We start from the raw sequence: 5,952 nt of genomic DNA on the forward strand, positions 1-5,952 counted from the left end.
TCGGGGCTCCGCCGGCGTCCGAGGGGGAGCGCTTTCGGCTTCCGCGCCAGCCCGGCCTTTCAAATATCCGCGCCGACCAATCAGCGAGGCGCGCGTAACGCCGGCCGGCTGCGCGGCACGCCGGGAATTGTAGTTCGGCCGGCGCGCGGCCCCGCGCCTTCAGGCCTCTAGGGGGCGCGGGTTCTCCCACTTTCTCGGCCTCAGTGGTGTCCTTTTAGGTTCGCTTAAAAGTAATTCATGGCATACTAAAATACAGAAATCCAAAACCTCATGTCTCTTCATTCTCAGCAATGGAAAACAAATTATCAAATGCTTCCTATTCAGCAGGTCTGATTTTGGGGGGGAAACTCCAAATAATAATAGTGAGTATTTTGTTGAAATACTGAATGTAATCAAAGTAAAGAGAAAGTAAAGTGAAATTTATGAGCTGGGGGGCGGGGATGAGAGGTACACTGGGGTTCTTGGTGGTGGAACATGTGCACTGGGAAGGGATGGGTGTTTTTGTTTTTTTTGTTTGTTTGTTTGTTTTTGGGTCACACCCGGCAATGCACAGGGGTTACTCCTGGCTCTTCACTCAGGAATTACCCCTGGCGGTGCCCAGGGGACCATATGGGATGCTGGGATTAGAACCCGGGTCGGCCGCGTGCAAGGCAAACTCCCTACCCGATGTGCTATCGCTCCAGCCCGGGATGGGTGTTTGGTCGTTGTATAACTGAGACTTAAGCCTGAAAGCTTTGTAACTTTCCACATGGTGATTCAATTAAAAATAATAATAATAATAAAGTAATTCATGGCCGGGGAGGGTTGGAAAGGGGGGGTTGTATACCGGGGACATGGGTGGTGGAGAATGGGTGGTGGAGGGATGGGTGTTCATCCCTGTGTGACTGAAACTCAAACAGGGAAGCTTTGTAACTATCTCACGGTGATTCAATAAAAAAGAAAAGTCATCTTTGGCAATTCATGAAAAAATAATAAAAATAAGATAAAATAAAACAAAAAATAATAAAAATGAAATAAAATAAAGTAAAATAAAACAAAAAGACATCATGCTATTAGGGATTATATTGAATCTGTAGAACGTTTTGATTAAGAATTTTATTTGAATAATATTGATCCTTTTTGGGGGTGGTTTTATGGCGGTTGGGGGCCTGTCTCCATTTCCTTGGTGTCTTCTTTTACAAATAAAACCAAATTACTGCTTAAAGGGAAAAAAGAAAAGTAATTCATCGCTTTCTGGAAAAGTCAGCCTCCAGTCTTCTTCTTCAGACCTCGACAGGTGGGGAGAAATAGTATATTCCAGAAGGACAGGCAGGGGACAATCAAGAGAACGCAGAAATTCAAGCAGTTTGGGTTCCCTTAGGGGGAAAAAAAAGAGTAGCCTTTCATAGAATTTTTTTTAAAATACAGTTTTCTAGGATCAACAACATCTCGGCTACTTCTTGGCTTTCCACCCTAGTCCTCCCTCCAGTGACTGGACTTGAGGCCCGAGGAACACAGACTCCCCCAAGCCGTGCTAGATGGATGGAGTGGGGGGGATGAGGGAGGGATGAGGGAGCTGCCAGTGACAGAAAATGAGAAAAACTCATTGGGGTCTTTTAGGGGCCCGAGGGATAGTTAGTACAGCAGGTAGGGCACTTGCCTTGCATGGGGTGGACCTGGGTCCAATCAGGAGCATTCCACATGGCCCTCTGAGCACAGAGTCAGGAGTAACCCCTGAGCACCACCAGGTTTGGGACCAACCCTCTCCTTAAAAAAAAAAAAAAAAAGATTTGGATCTTTTAGTCTTTTAGTCTTTAATTACATGTTGGGTAAGTACTAAGCCACCTCCACAAATACACAAATACAGTTGGTCCTCTTGCTCCTTCCTTCCTCCTGCAAAAAATTCCACTTAATCTGGCCTCCTGGTGAACTCTGGGATAACACACTCTTCTCTCTCATTTGTTTCTTTGCCATGACCAACTGCTTTGAGAAGCTGAGAATCTAGCAAGGAGCACAATTAAAATATTAAAGCCTCATGGCTGGAGTGATAGCACAGCAGGGAGGGCATTTGCCTTGCACTCGGCTGATCCCGATTCAATTCCCAGCATCCCATAGGGTCCTCTGAGCACTGCCAGGAGTAATTCCTGAGTGCAGAGCCAGGAGGAACCCCTGTGCATTGCCAGGCGTGACCAAAAAAATAAAAAAAAATTAAAAAATAAAGAATCAAAGTGATTTTTTTTTCTTTTTGGGTCACACCTGGCATTGCACAGGGGTTCCTCCTGGCTCTGCACTCAGGAATTACTCCTGGCGGTGCTCAGAGGACCCTATGGGATGCTGGGATTAGAACCCGGGTCAGCCACATGCAAGGCAAACGCCCTACCCGCTGTACTATCTCTCCAGCCCCAAGAATCGAAGTGATTAAAAAAAAAATTAAATCCCCAGGGCCAGAGTGATAGCACAGCAGGTAGGGCGCTTGCCTTGCATGCAGCTGACCGGGTTTGATCCCCGGCATCCCATGTGGTCTCCCGAGCCTGCCAAGAGTGATTCCTGAGTGTAGAGCCAGGAGTTACCCCTGGAGCACTGCCAGGTATGGCCCCCATAACCACATAAAGAATAAATAAGCCCTGAAAAATAGTACAGGGCTTATGGCCCTTGCTTCTTCCCATGCAAGACTTCCTACACAACCTATGGCTCCCCCACAGGGTGTGGACTACCCCCACACACTGTCACTGTCACTGTCACTGTCATACAGTTGCTCATCAATTTGCTCGAGCGGGCACCAGTAACGTCTCTATTGTGAGACTTGTTGTTACTGTTTTTGGCATATGGAATACGCCACGGGGAGCTTGCCAGGCTCTGCCGTGCGGGTGAGATACTCTCTGTAGCTTGCCAGGCTTTCCAAGAGGGGCGGAGGAATCGAACCCGGGTTGGCCGTGTGCAAGGTGAATGCCCTACCTGCTGCGCTATCATTCCAGCGCCCCTCCCCCACTAAACCCCAAATAGATAAATAAAAGCAGGGCTAGAAAGGCAGGTCTGTAGGCTTGGCACTGCCTCCGTAAGCGAAGCCCAGTCGGATCCCGGCACTCAGGAGCACCCCACCTCGGCGGGGCTCCCTCCCGGGGCGATCCCAGTACACTCCCCTGGCAGCACCAAGCTGTGAGTAGCCCCTGATCACCGCAGGGTGGGACCCCAAACATGAAGCAATAAGGACTCGAAATCCAAAGCAAGAGCAAGGTCATCTCCAGAGAATCTGGAGGGTCAGACACTGGGACGTCGGCAGGGAACTCAGTGCCGATGCTGAACGCGTTCCAGACAACGCAGGTCTCTTCTCAGACCAGCACCCCAAGGGAGGTGGTCCCCAGCTTTTCTCAGGACTCATTTTCTCTTGCTGGCCCGAGCCATCGGTGCCACAGCAAGTGTGCTGGGCCCGTGCCCCCTGGGTATCAGATCTACTTTATTCTAAACCCCAGGGGGGCAGAATTTAGCCCTTTTTCTTTCTCTCTCCCTCATTCTTTCTCTCTTTCTTTTTTGGGCCGTGCTGAGCAGTGTTCAGGGGCTATTCTTGGCTCAGTGCTCGGAGGTGGTCCCTGATGGTGACCAGGGAACCATATGTGCTGTCAGGGACCTGAAAGGGTGTCAGTCACATGCAAACAAGGGCCTTACCAACCTCAGCAGTATCTCTCCAACCCTTCTCTTCTTTTCTTTTCTTTTCTTTTTTTTTTTTTTTTTTTTTTTTTTGCTTTTTGGGTCACACCTGGCGATGCACAGGGGTTACTCTTGGCTCTGCACTCAGGAATTACCCCTGGCGGTGCTCAGGGGACCATATGGGATGCTGGGAATCGAACCCAGGTCGCAAGGCAAACGCCCTACCCGCTGTGCTCCAGCCCTTTTCTTTTCTTTTTTCTTTTCTTTTCTTTTCTTTTCTTTTCCTTTTCTTTTCTTTTCTTTTCTTTCCTTTTCTTTTCTTTTTTCATAGTATGGAGGCAGGTAAACTACATACAAAGCTGTTTATGACATGTACTAAAGAGCTACTTCTTAGATTGTACTATGTTAAACATCACAGAATGTGGTATACTTATGAATATATTTTAATTAATCATCTTTTCCTTTAAAAACTTGTAGCAACTGGGGCTGGAGTGATAGCACGGCAAGTAGGGCGTTTGCCTTGCACGTAGCCGACCTGGGTTTGATTCCCGGTATCCCATATGTTCCCCCAAGCACCACCAGGAGTAATTCCTGAGTGCAGAGCCAGGAGTAACCCCTGAGCATCACCGGGTGTGACCCAAAAAGCAAAAAAAAAAAACAAAAAAAACTTGTAGAAACTGCATCAAGTCTACAGAATCATCAAATCATTAACATGAAAATTAAATATTTTAATGTACATTTAATGTACATTAAATATTTTAAGGACTGGAGTGATAGCACAGCGGGCAGGATGATAGTAGAGAGAGTAGGGTACATGCAGCCGACCCGGGTTCAATTCCCCCCTCCCTCTCAGAGAGACTGACAAGCTACCGAGAGTGTCCCACCTGCACGGCAGAGCCTGGCAAGCTCCCCATGGCGTATTCGATATGCCAAAAACTGTAACAACAAGTCTCACAATGGAGACGTTACTGGTGCCCACTCAAGCAAAACAATGAGCAACGGGATGACAGTGCTACAGCAGTGCATAGTGTTGGGGGGAGGTTTGCTTTGCAGGTCGGTCTCAGTAGAGCTTGGAGACCAAGAGAGTAGTGTACATCAAACATGGGGCTCAGAGCTAGAGAGACAGTAGAGAGAGCAGGGTGCTTGCCCTGCATGGGACTGAACTGGGTTTCTAACCCTAGCACCCTATAAGGTCCTCTTAGCACCATCAGTAGTGATCCCTGAACACAGAGCTAAGAGTAAGCCCTGAGCATCAATTGATGTGGTCCCCCAAACCAAAAATAAATGTGGGTTTCCCTGGGGGCTGGAGTGATAGCACAGCGGGTAGGAAGTTTGCCTTGCACGCGGCTGACCTGGGTTCGAATCCCAGCATCCCATACGGTCGCCTGAGCACCGCCAGGGGTAATTCCTGGGTGAAGAGCCAAGAATAACCCCTATGCATCGCCGGGTGTGACCCAAAAACCAAAAAAAAAAAAAAAAACCAAAAACATGGGTTTCCTTCATGCAAAGCATGAACTACAGCCCTCTGAGTTAGCTCCCTGGCCCAACATTTCTCTTTTGGGGCGAGTGTATAGCCGGCCATGCTCAGGGGTTACTCCTGGCTCTGTATTCAGGAATTACACTTGGCAGTGCTCAGGGAACCACTGAGATGCCAGGGATCAAACCCAGTTTGGCACACGCGGGGCAAGTGCCCTACCCACTGTACTATCTTTCTGGCCCTCACTCTTATTTTTTAGCTGTTTTGTTTTGTTTTGTTTTTTGCTTTTTGGGTCACACCCGGCAATGCACAGGGGTTACTCCTGGCTCTGCACTCAGGAATTACCTCTGGTGGTGCTCAGGGGACCATATGGAATGCTGGGAATTGAATTCGGGTTAGCCTTGTGCAAGGAAAACGCCCTCCCCACAGTGCTATTGCTCCAGCCCCCTTATTTTTTAGCTTTTTTGGGGCCACACCCAGCACAATTCAGGGCTTACTCCTGGTTATGCACTCATGGATCACTTCTGGCAGACTTGGGGAATCATATGGCATGTCAGGGATAAAACTTAGGTTGGCTGTGTGCCGGTCAAATGCGCTGCCTGCTGTAGTATCTCTCAGGCTCCACACAGAGTGCTTTGAGTGTCAAGATATCAGTACATGCTGACCAACATGAAATTGGGCACTTCATTTAATTCCTCACTGGAATCCTACGTTTATAAAAAGGCAACCAGAATGCTGGCAGTGTGTTTGTTCACTGTATCACTGTCATCCCGTTGTTCGTTGATTTACTCGAGTGGGCACCAGTAATGTCTCTATTAACTCAGTCCTGAGATTTTAGCAGTTTCTCTTTA

The sequence above is a fragment of the Sorex araneus genome, chromosome 2, assembly GCF_027595985.1.
Source record: "Sorex araneus isolate mSorAra2 chromosome 2, mSorAra2.pri, whole genome shotgun sequence".
Taxonomy (NCBI): domain Eukaryota; kingdom Metazoa; phylum Chordata; class Mammalia; order Eulipotyphla; family Soricidae; genus Sorex; species Sorex araneus.